The following is a 12890-nucleotide window of genomic DNA, read 5'->3' as shown; positions in this document are numbered from 1 at the left end:
CTTCACAGAAACAGCCAGAAACACATCTCCAGCGCGAAGACGGAAATCTAAAGGCAGACAGTAAGAGCTCACTCTGTTAAACTCTTCATTTTCTCTGCGAGTGCTCAGAGGAGAGGAGCGTGCAGGCAGGGCTGAACTTTTAACTTGCTGCCTTATGCTGGCCGCTGGGCAGCACAGGAGAGGGGAATAGCTTGGATTTAAATCAAAAGAAGCTGGCTCAGGTTGTTTACTGCGGTGTTGACAATGAGGGTGGGTTTTTTGGCACAGCTTTGGAGAACCATGGCAAGGACTAAGTCCTCTTTTAGGGCACCCATTGCCTTGCAGTGTTCCTCTGGAGCCAGAGGAGCCATGTGTCACCATCCCCACTGCTCACTGGCTGCTGTGGTTTCTCTTTGCGCTTGCACAAGTAGCAAAATACCCAACCAAACCAACCCAAAACACCCCAAAGAAAGGAAACGTGGCTGCTGTTCTGGGCAGCGATAGAGAGAGGTGCAAGCCTGCAGAGTCGCTTTTGGTTTTGTGCAAATTGTTTGCATCGTGGCTCTGGCACCGCTCACGAGCCAGCCTCGCTAATATTTGTACCAATTTCATGCTAATAAAAATCAGGCTGCTGAGACAAGCATGGCTATTATCTCATTCATATTACTATTGTTTAGACCTGTGCTACTACAAAAGGAAAGGGAAAGCATGCTTACGCCGGGTAATGGTTGTTAACTTCTCATGTGAGGGATTTTCTCTGCAGTTTTTCGGTATTAATGGTGGTTGTATGAATGGTCTTCAGGGGTTGTTGGAAGATAGCGTGGATCCTCTGGGTAATCTGTGTTGCAGCATGTATGCTGGATTTTTCCCTCTCTCTTCAAGTGACTTAAAAAACTACTTGATCCTTCCTGGTTGTTTCTTCCCCCTCCCCCCCTGCCCCCCCAAATGTCCACTTGAAATAGCAGGTAACTTTTTTGTTTTGATGTAAGCATTCATGATGCTTCTGTACTGTGAAACGTAAGAGAGAAAAAAGGGAAAATATGCTGCCTGCCCTGTGGAGAAAACCCATCCTCCTCTAGTCTTTTCCTGCCTCTCTGAGATCCAAAAAACACTTTAAAATTTTAGACTGTAAACCCCCATCTTCCTAGAAAAGAGAGTGAGAGAGAAATCAAGCTGTGTGTTCAGCCAAACCGCAAGTACAACAAACATATTTTCAAAATATATTGCTAGTCTGGCTTTTTAATGTTCAGAAGTTGTTCTACTTTGCAGAAAAAAATGGTGTTTGCAACTGCCTTAAGGACAATTTGTTTAACAGTAGGAGTAATTGCATGGGGAAAATGGAAAGAGTGACTGAAGTTATTTACTCAGATGTTAGTGTAGGTGTGGGGCAGAAAACTCACTGTGGGAACAGTGGGCTGCTTTTCTTGGTATCTTAGTCTATTTGATGACCATCAAATTTCCCAGCTCACTGGTTTTGTTTTTTCTGGATGGCATGTTTGATTATTTATCAGAAGGGAAAGGGAGTAGCTGAAGCAAATAAACATGTGACCCAGCAGTGTTTTGTTTTCCACTCAGAAGGCCGTGCCCTTTAACAGATACACAGAAAATAATAAACGTATTGTTTTATGATAAAAGGAAATTATGTGTATCATTTTCTTTAGCAAGGCTGTTAACCCCTTGTGTTCGGTGGTCTCCGCCTTCTGCAGCTTATTGCAGCTGGGAATTAAAGGCACTTAAAACCCCCTCTTGTGTGGAACGTTTCCATGGACTGCTGCTTCACCCCTTTGGATTTGCTGGATTTATTACATAGTCATTTCTGCCTCAGCACATCCGCAGTTCTCTCCCCAGCCCTACCTGGGGTACAATTCACTAAATGAGAGGCACTTTAAATTTGTAGAAGGGTGCTGACTTCTGAAGAAAATCTTGGAGAGTGCTGCTGGGATCTTTCTGCCTCCAATACTGGTGTCTGTGCAGCACAAGGGGGTGCAGCTGTATTTGGTCCATTACAGACAGGGTCCATTTCTTTTTTAAATGCTAGGTGTCTAGCATGGAGCATTTCCTTTGTAATACCATCTTAGGACAATGTTCATTATCTTTCCTGAAAACAAAAACAAACAAACAAAGAAAAAAAGGGCAAAAACCCCAAACCTCATCCTGTAAACTAGATCACTGTCAGGAAGCAAAATACAGGTTTGCCTCATCTCTGGGAAGCATGTTGCATGCTTTAGCTGCTTTTATGGGATTAAAAGAAACAAGTTAAGACTGTCATGCACATGAAAGGAAACCGAGATGTGGTTTGTTTCACATTGTGCAGGTAGGTATAAATTTAATAGACTGACTTGCTTTCAAAATCTCTCTTTGTCTCCCCGAGTCGCATGTCAGTTCCAGCGCGCTGATGAGCTCCGTGGCTATTGCGCCTGACTGCCGCTGCCCTGCAGGTGCCGTATTGGCAGGAGGGTCCTCCTCCTCCTCGGGGATGTAGTTCCCTCTACAGAGTGGCTTCAGATGAGGAAAAAGGAGAATTCACCTGACATCTTGAAGTTGCATCCAAGTATACTCATTGCTGGCAGGTCCAGGAAGGAGGAGGTGGAGGTGGATGTTTTGCCCAATGGCCCTGTGGGTTCAGTGCTCCATGGGGAGCCCAAATGGATGGCAGGGTCTGAAGCTGTGAGTTTAATTTTGAGGGAAGGCAAAATTGCAGTAGAAATACCAGGGAAAGGCAAGGCTGAAGAAATAAGGACCTGAAACTTAAATGTGATGTGAAGAATAAAGAGGAAATGAGCAGCTTGGGGGACAGGTGATGTGGGCAGGGGCTGGGCTGGGAGATATGGCCAGCCACCCTGTGCCCAGCAGCTCCCTGAGAGTCAAAAAGGCTCCAGACAAACTGAGAAAATGGTGTTTGGGGTTAGTGGTGTGGGATAGAGGTAACTAAGAAGGCAGAAGGGCAGGAGCAGTTGCATCCCATCAGACATAGGGTGTCTCCAGCCCTGGCTGTAGTCCTTGGGCAGAAGCCTGTGAAGGACACTTAGAGGACCTGTCCATGGGGGAAGTTTCCTCCTAGCCTCCAGTAATGAAAGGTTGGCTTGTGCCCTGAAGCATAAACATTGGTACCAATTCATATTTTTATCTTCCCAAAGGTAGCTGTAAATGCTCTCATTACTATCTGTGCAACTGTCTAATCCTTTCTTTGCATCCTCCCCATGCTCTTGGCACTGGTGATAGCTTGTGACAGTAAGTTCCAGAGAGTAATTATGAGTTGTGTATTAAGAAAGAAAGAAAAAAATCTCTTTATCTGCTTGATATTTTTTTTTTGGTAGTTGTTGCTTCCTGACTTCATTCAGTGTCCTCTTTCTCTTGCACTATGAGAAATGGCAAACAGCACCAGATGTACCTTCTCAGGCCGAGTCACAATTTGTGTACTTTTATCATCTCCCCTCTTACTCATCTTTTGCTAAACTAAACACTCCCACCCTTATCAAACTTTCCTTGTATCTGCTGAGGCCTCTACTCATTTTTGTCACCTCCACCTGAACCTTTCCTGTTTTTTTGCTTTACTGGAATCTCATAAAATTAAGGTTTTTAGAAGCTGTTCTAACTTAGGTTGTGCTATAGGCTCAAAGTGCAGTGATGTGATTTGGAGCTTTAATTTCCCATGGTTTTGGCTGTCCCAGCATTTTGCTTCCTTCATGCACCCAACAGTGCAGTGGTCATCTGGTGGTGCATGGTGAGATTTCCACAGTCAGGGGCTGTATTCCATGGGCCTCTGAGTGCAAGTTTGTCATACAGTGTTTTGGAAAAGAAGCTTAAAATATGTTCCCTGTTTTGTTGACCACACAGGCGTGCAAACAGCTGTATGCAATATACTATTTATGTTGTAGCAACAAAAAGGCACTCTTCCTTCTCTCTCCCCCCCCACCTTATCCTTCTTCTCTGTTAAAAAATATGAGAACTTCCCGTGCTTTTGACATCCAAGAAAAACGCGGCTCAGCAGTGAACAGTCCTCCAAATATTCAAAGGTCTGGTTCACTTTTGGATAAACACAGTAGTTCAGAATCTGATCTCAAGCCTACAGAAAGGAGCTGGAAATCCCATAAGATTTTTTTTTTCTATTTTTTTTTTTCATCACTCAGACATAGTTCAGTACTGGTTCAGTTTGTGTGGTGAGCCAAGATTCATATCCTTTCTCATTTTACCAGGATGTGTTGGCCCATCCCTCCTTTCTTGCTGGTACAGACCGCTACATGCTGTGAATCTTGACATGCCAAAGTAAAGAGAGCCATTTTTAATGTTTGGGAACTTTTTGCCAGATGCTTTTTAAATGGCTTTGATGAGTCTTGACTGTGACTCTTTAGAAGAGGGGACAGAAGGTGTTTTTACAGTGCCTGAGGATTTCATTTGTGCCTCAGGAACAGGATTTTTGTAGCCGTTGTCACTGTTGTGGCTGGTTCGGGGTTCGCAGGTTTCTGGCGTTGGCTGAGTTTTACCCAGCTGCCTCTTGCTGCCAGCACCCTTCCATCCCACTTGTGTCTCTGGGTGTTCCAAGAAAACACCTCGACCACCTTTACCCCAAGTTATTTGAAGAAAACAACTTTACCACATTTGTCCACAAATTACTTGAACACCTCAACTGCCTTTCCCCCCAATTTGGAGGAATTCATGAGTAAATTACAAGATTAAAGTCAGCTGTTTTGGAGGCAAATCACTCTTGTACCCCTGCGTGGGACTGGGTCCCTGCTGCTGTAGAGCTGGGGTAGCCAGCAAGGACCACCCATTGGGATGGCAGGACAGGCATCAAGTCTGCTTGTCCTTCTGCCAGCACAAGTAACCTCAGCACCCCTAAGGACCAAGTGTAGCAGTGCTGGGACACAGGCAACTCCACCCTGTGGGTTTGGAAGAAAGGGTTTTTGTTTCCAGTGCTTTTTTCTGGAGGGGATCTCCTCAACTGGTGGCCAGGATCTATTCCAGAGGAAAGAAACTAAGCCTGCTGGAAGTAAAATAAAGACTCATCTTCTTTCCCTACGACTGAATAATTCTAGGAGATGCTTCAGCATGAGGCACGTTGCCAGCTGCCTTGCTCTGAGCCTGCCCCCGTCACATCAGGGACAGGATGTGAGCTGGGCTTTGGACATATGGACCTCCAGGTCCCTTCTCTTTTTCCAGCATGGGAATCACTCATTAGTCACTTGGCTAGATTAGTCTGCTGCATCTAAGCAAAGCCTTCAGGGCCAGCTGATCATTTATTCGGGTAAAGGATTGTTGTTGAAGCTCTCCTCTGACAGGCTGGCTGGTAGCCCCTTGAATGGAGCCAGCCTTGCAGAGGAGCTGCAGCTGAGCAAGGCACTGAGTACAGGCAACCAGCAAGCAGCATCTTGCCTGGCTTGCAGCTTCCCTCTGCTGCTCTGTTGCGCTGGAATTTGGTACAGGATAGATGGAGGAGAATTATTTAACAAAACAAGGAGATGGAGGATGAGATGGGGATGGGAGAATCCAAAACTGGAGAGGAGCCTGGACAGCGGAGCTCCTTCACCAGGTTCTATTAGATCCTAGCTGTGTCCCATATCAGAACTCAGTCCTGTACTTATCCACAGGCTTCCCTACTGAGGTGCTGGGAGCAGTGTTGAGGCTCTTGGTCTTGGCTCGTTTTTATGTGTGGCTCACGGGGTCAGGATGGTGGGAACAGGGAAGGAGCACGTAGCAACTTGTTTCCCAGTTCTGGAGGAAGATGAAAGAGCTGGGTACGAATGTCAGAGGGAATAAGTGCTGCAAGAACATCTGCTTCTCTTTTTTGCATCTTCTACATTTTATTCCTCCTCTTCCTTTTGGTTCCTTTCCTAATCTCTCTAGTTGGTTCTTCTCACCTCCCCCTGTTCTGTTCCTCCCAGAGGAACAGCACTACCCACTGCTGTCGCTTTGCACTGTGTTTTATTTTTTTCCCTTTTTGCATACCGCTCTGCTCCTCGCCGCTTTCCACACGTTGTGCTGCTCCTCAGCCTGTCGGAGGAGAGCTGCAGCAGGGCTCCCCTCCAATGTGTCTGCCTCCTACCACTGCTCCCCTACATCTGCTGCTCCAGGAGAAGAGGGTGTCGCAGGAGAGGATATAGAGGAGGCAGGAGTGGGAGAGACATGAAGCAGCTCTGAAGCTCGGGTGCATCCAGGCTTCTGAGCTTGTGAGCTGCATCTTGCCACTCTGCTGGGAGCAGCTGTGGAGTGGAGCAGGGTGTGAGGACAGATGGGAGCTGAGAAAGAAGAGAGATTGCTGGCTGAGTCTAAATCCCCTCTCGTCCCACCCCGGAGAAACAAAGGTACTTGCCTTGCGAGAACTAAATGGATGCAAGAAACCTTTCTGACATGTGGGCCGTGCCTCTACTGGGAGAGACCCCTTTAGCTGCCGACCAGGCAGACCTCAGTGCCTAAAGCCATTGAGAAACTGAGGGAAAAATAGATGGTGGGAGAGCTGCATGCCTGATGCTGCAAAGCCATGCTTTGCCCAAAACATGGTGGGGAAAGCTTAGCAGCAATCTTAGCAGAGCAAGGATCTGGCTATGTGTTATTGCTGGGAGGTCAACACAGAAGGTCTTGCTTCTGGAGTCTGGGACTGGGGTAGCATATTTTCTGCAAGGGTAGATTTTGCCCTTAAAATATCTTCTGTCTCATCTCTCTCAGCTTGTTGTGTTGTGTTTTGCTTTTTAATGACCATAACTGAAATAACGGACAGATGATTATGTTGGCTGGCAAGTAACTTTCCAGATTTACTGCTTGGACACTTCAGATGGCTATGGGATCATCTCTGGTTTCTGGGAACACTTCCTTCTTCCTTTCTCAAGTTGCTTTCTTGATGGGCAGCTTTGTCCACCTGGAAAGGCCCAAAATCCTTAGGAATCTGTAAAAACACAGAGGATTTTGGTTTGTGCCCTTCTTGCAACTGCTCTCTGCATGTTTCTCCATTGTGGAGGCAGCTGATTACTGCACAACTGCCCTGGGAGCTGGCAGTCAGACAGAATACCGATTTCTTTTGCATCATCACGTCTGTGGCTCCTCTCCCCACTCCTTCAACATCCATACTTCTCTATACATCCTGCAGTTCCCTGGGTCAGCCTGATAAACTTCAGGTATGGAAACAAGCTTCTCCTGGTGTTAGAATCAGGCCCATTATAGCTGTAGGTCTTCATATTTAATTAATAGCTGATTGATATTAATATTGGTTGGAGCAGATGGGAAGGGAGGAGCATGAGCTCTTTTTCTTCAACAGAAATAGGCTGATGGAAAAACAGTTGGAGAGTCACTGCCTTGTTGTACTGGCTGCAGTGGTGGAACAAGTTAGCAAGAGGCTCTGTAGAACTGGACCCTGTTACTGTGTCCTTATGTACTAATGCTGTAAGCAAGTGTATAGCATTCAAACAGCATTTCTATTTTTAAAATTCCACCCTCTTTTTCCAGTGTGTTTTCCTTTCCCAGCCCCTTTCCCAAATTGAGAATTTCTAGTCACATGAAGTCAGAGGCAGGGGCTACATTTTCACCCTTGGAGCAGAACTTGCCCAAAGAGGATGGTGAAACCAGAAGACTGAGCTGCTTGCAGGAAAATGTCAAATTACACCAGCAGCTCGGGTGCTAGCAGTGCCGGATGTGCTGGGCAAACAACAGCTGGGCAAACAAGTCACGTTCTGTCTGTCTTGCAATAAAATTGTCTTGGTCATCTCAAATGTGTACTTTTTTATCTCCCCCCTAGTGCTTACCTAGTTGGGAAACATTAAATGGTTGCCACTTCCCTAAGCACAGGGAGAGGGATTTTTGGTGGAGTTTCCCACTTACTCTATGACATCTTTGAACGAAACAGGCTTGATTCATCTTACACTGAATGTGCTGTTAAAGTGTTTCCTGGGTTAAGGTGTCAGCCCATGTCACCCCCCCCAAATATCATTCCTGGTTTCTGCCATGTCTCTAAAGCACAATGTTTCACTTGCTTTTCTCTGGGCTCTGTTTTACACCAGAAAATCTCCTTATCTTCGGGTGATTTCCTAATGGATAAGAAAATAGCTTGGGAGTTCATTTACTGTATCTTGCATTACGCGTAGCACTGAGCAGAATCGAGATGACTGGGTCGGTAGTGAGCCTTTTACTGATGTCGTCCTTTCAAATCCCTATTGATAGTGCCCCAAAACAGTGGCACTCACAAGATGCTCTTGCTGGGAGATGCTTTTCTTTCTCTTCTTTTGGTAAGTGGGAAGATTTCCTGTTTGTATTTTGATGCAGAGGGGAGGACAATTGCCAGTGCTGTGTGATTAGCTGCTGGAGGCCAGGGTTGATGTCTGGATGTCCCAAGCAGCCATGTCCAGGTTTGCAGGCTCTTCAAGCAGTTCAGATAAAGTGGCACATAACATTGCTGCTAATGATGGGCCCAGATATTTGAAGCACCTCTGAGGTTTCAGGGTCTCTCAGCATCTTTGTCTGCAAGTCCTATGAAGGAGCATGTAGTTGCCTGGATGCACAAACACGAGCTGGTTTACGTTAGCCACCAGCAGTTGTTCACTTGTAGAAGTGCAGACACGTGGTGGAGATTTAGGATGTAGCTATGGCAGTGGGGAAGAATGTGTGAAAAGAGCTTGAAGATGTCAGAGCACCTGCTTGTGAGGAGAGGGCCATGTTAGCAGAGCTGTTGGCTAGCAGTAAACAGTCCTGGCACCCTTGTTTCAGGACTTGGCAGCAGCAGGAGTTGAACTGAGTCCAGCTTTACTCTCTACTGCCTGTTCAGTAAGTTGAGGACAAGGCAGATGATTAAGGAAATGTGGGGAAACTGCTACAGAAGCTTTTGGAAAGATAAGAGACTTTGGTCTCCATGTCTGACAGTCTGGCACTTCTCACTAGCATTGAATTCACATGCAAATCAAAGGCAACATCTACTCCCACAGGAAGCTTTATTAATGTACAGGCCTGCTTGTGAATCTCCGTGCTGATGAAGGTTGTGGGACTGACTTCACTCTCAATTTCCCAGCTTGAGCGTAGTGCAGCGTCGGCAGCCTCAGCAGGGCTCCCACGCTGACATCCAGCCATGGGCTCCACGCAGGAGCTGTTGCTGTGTGGAAGCAGAGAAGTGGGTAGAGGTGTGGCGCTTGTCAGTTTGGATTAAATGGGGTGTGCTGGTGTGATGAGGGCAGGTGTCCACTGGGCTTGAACCAACATCAGAAAATTAATTTCATGAAGGCATTCCAAATGGGCAGGAAATACTTTTCATGTAAGAGGAAATAGGGCTGGTCCTTCTTGGACTGAGCTAGTCATCTTTCTTCTACACATCCCATCATGTGTAAGGAACATGGATGAGACCTTGAAATGGTAGGGATAGTGCTTGCTCCAGGGTGGAAGGGAGGAAAGGATGAGCAAGGAAATGTAGAGAGACAGATGGATTAGGGATCCCAGAATTCACTGCACCACCAAGGACGCAGTAGCTACTTGATGCAGATGTTCAGTAAGAACCAGTTCTGAGCTATAAACAACCTTCCACATCTTAAACCTAAGCTCATCTGATGCTTAGCTTTTATTGCTGTCAGTTATTTATAAGCAGAAGAGTGAAATCTTGAGAGAAGAGGGATGGGAAATGCCACTTCAAGCTGCAATCCCCTCAGCTGTCAGCTCGCCGCCATCTCGCCCGCGCCTCCCTCTCTGTGTTTCTCCCTTTGCTGTTCCTGTCCATCCTGGCTCCTTGTATCCCTGATCCTCCTTCCAGCTGACTTATTTCTTATTCTCATTCTTTTTAATCCTTTCCTTACCACCCTGCTGCATTCTCCATGCTGGTCCCTCCCTCTCACCATCACTGGTCCCTCCTGGTCTTGATGCCAGAGTAAGTGCTAGCAGGACGCGGAGCAAGGTGGTGTAGATGTCACCTTGAGTAGAGACCCTGCATAAGGGTGGATGTGCAGAGATGTGGCTGCTCTCCTACGAGGACAGGCTGAGGGAGCTGAGGTTGTTCAGCCTGGAGGAGAGAAGGCTCCAAGAACACCTCATAGTGGTCTTCCAGTACGTGAAAGGGGGCCTACAAGAAGGCTGCAGAGAGACTGTTTACAAAGGCCTGCAGTGACAGGACAAGGAGCAATGGTTTGAAATTAGAGAAGAGGAGATTTAGATTGGAAGTTAGGAACAAGTTCTTTACCATGAGGGTGGTGGAACACTGGAACAGGTTGCCCAGGGATGTAGTTGAGGCCCTATCCTTGGAGATATTCTAAGTTAAAGGCTATGAGCAACCAGATAAAGTGGAGGATGTCTGTGCTGACTGCAGAGAGGGTTGGACTAGATGACTTTTGGAGGTCCCTTCCAACCTAGACCATCCTGTGATTCTATGCTGTGCAGGTGTGACTGGAGCAGGGATAAAGCTTTGTGCCATCAGTCTTGCCATATAGAGCCTGACCCCAAGGGGCAGAGACCTTCATCGGTGTGGGGTCACTGATGGCAAGGGCTCATGGTAGCAGCTGTCACCTCACTGAGCTGCCCAGAGCTTTGTGGCCAGCTCGAGTAGAAAAGCATTTCTTGCACAGCTACTTGTTCCGGGAATCTTCAAAAATTTCTGGCAGCCAATTTTAGTTGTGCAACCTCTCAGCTGCCAGAACAGATAGAATATGATCATATCACATGAAATGCATGCAGGGTCTGCTATAGCAACTGTATTTCAAAGAGACAACACATATGGTGACTGGTTCTTTTTGGAATAATATCTATAAGTTGATGATGTTTTATTCAAAAAAGGCTGTAGCTTGAAAGGTTAGGGATGTTCTGATTGTTTAGTGTATGATTAAAGAAAAGCTTCTGTGTTTTTTGGGGCCTATTGAATCTAATTACTGGGAACTAAAATGATCATTTGATTGCACATTTACCTGGAATTAGTCTTCTGCAGAGCCAGTCTTAATAATATATAATAATATGTTGCGCTTGTACTGTATAGCGCTTCTTGTCTGAGCAACTCAAGAGTGCTTTACAAGTATTCATTAATTAAATAAGCCATACAACACCCCTGTTAAGTAGGTGAGTATTTGTTACCCATCCCCTTAAGTCTTGTAGGATTTACTTCTGTTGCCTCTGCCCACCCCAAAGACGTTTTCACAGCTAAATAAGCTAATTTGATAAAAATAACATTATTTTTTTTAACCATCTTTAGCACTTTCTGCATAAAGGTTTCTTTTGTTGCATTACATTAATTGCTAAGCTGTAAGGTCTGCTGGTTCTTTGATGGTGGTGGTTGTGTGTGGGGGAGCACAGATGCTTGCCCGCCCGGGTGTGTTCCCATGCCCAGCAGTTCCTCGCATCCCTCATGGGGACACGGAGTGTTTTAGCAATGCTACGAGTGCCCTGCAGTGCACAATCTGATTTTACCTTCATCACACCAAGCTGTGTTGGAAATCGCATCCACCCTTAATTTTTCTGATCCAGTGAAAACTTGTTATTAAATTTGAAAGGAGGGCATGTTGCCAGAGTGCAGTTTAAGGTCTCGCCTCTCCTCACGCCCTGGTGTGCTGGCCAGCAGTGGTGGTTCTTCAGCCCTGGCTCCCGCCCTGCCCCCAGTTACAGAATGTCCCTCTAAAATACAGAGATCTGTCTGGGCCATAAAATAACAAGGTTTTAGCGGGGGTTGATGGATCCGAGTCTGCAGTCCTTGGTGTCAAACCTTTCCCAGTGGTTCTGCGCTGAGATGAAACACTCTGCAACTTGTAGAAGCAAGTGAAACCTGAAGTGTATCTGACTCCTTAATTAAATAGGTATTAATTAAATCACTCAGAGAGCATGCACAGTATGAGTTGGGAAGGCTTCTCCCTCCTTCCGTGTAGGCATCTTGCAAAGGGACTATTTTTCTTGTTTTACATTAATGAAGTCTTCATCCTTCCCACTTTTCCACCTACACATGTACTGAACGTCTCCAAGGAGACCAAGAAGGCCTGAGTCCGGTGTTGGCGAATCCTCTGGGAGCAGCAGGCTCGGGTCTTACCCGCTGAGCCTCAGCTGTGCCACAGCCTGTCTTGCAGGGATCATCCTGGCAGTCTCTTGGCTGGGGAGCTGGGAGGGAGCCAGCATGGAGACTTGCTCCTCATCCTTCTTTCCTCCATCTTTCATCTCCTCTTGCTGTCTTTTCTCCATCTGATGGAGAAATCGGGCCTTGCCGAGCAGCTGGCTTCAGGACCAGGGCCGCTTTTCCCTCATTTTGAATGAAACTTAGCAACAATCCCTCACCAGGTGATGCTGTGCTTGTGCTTTCAGGATCTTGTCCCTTGCCTCTCCATCCCATAAAGCCACATTGTCCCTTCACTGCTCTGCCTCCTTCCATCCAAGTCCTCACCACTGGTCCTTCATGAGCTCTTGATGGTTTTGATGGGATGAGATGTTGTCCTCTCTTTTCATTGCATTGACTCCTGCTCCTCGCATCTTCCTCAGCCTTCAGCACAGAACCTCTGGGACTCCACACAGCTCTGCTTGCCACTAGTTTTCATCTTCCTCCCTCCACAGCCTTCCAGAAACTTCCCTGGATTCTCCAGTGCTTAGGACAACAGTGATATGCAGCTGCCCTTTTCTGTAAACCTGGCCTGACCCACTGGAGAAGAGGGAATGGCATAAAAGCCATTAGCACGTGAGCCTTCTTTGTAGCTAGGATGGCCATATAGGAGTCAAAATACTTGTATGGTGCTCACCATCAGGATTCCTGTAGTTACTTGAGCCCCTGAGCTGAACTGTCAAAGTGGGAAATCCAGCAGTGGGACATTGCCCCCATTGCCTGTAAGTGCTGAGTTGGTTTGGGTTTCTTTGGGGGTTTTGTGGGGTTTTCGGTTGGTTGGTTGGTTGGTTGGTTGGATTTTTTCATGTGGAAGCCACTGCTTTGCTCATTGGAAGTGCTTTGAGAGAGGAGAGGTACCCATGACCAAAGGGTGCCTTGACCCTAT

General features: G+C 46.6%; 1 protein-coding gene across 9 annotated transcripts in view; it reads left to right on the top strand.

The window, feature by feature from the left end:
• Positions 1–12890, top strand: part of FOXP1 (forkhead box P1) — a 399727-nt gene that overhangs the window by 276205 nt on the left and 110632 nt on the right. The window lies entirely within an intron of this gene.

This window comes from Dryobates pubescens, chromosome 1 (assembly GCF_014839835.1).
Source record: "Dryobates pubescens isolate bDryPub1 chromosome 1, bDryPub1.pri, whole genome shotgun sequence".
Taxonomy (NCBI): Eukaryota; Metazoa; Chordata; class Aves; order Piciformes; family Picidae; genus Dryobates; species Dryobates pubescens.
The sequence above is the reverse complement of the archived record's forward strand: the minus strand, read 5'-3'. Positions and strand labels throughout refer to the sequence as shown.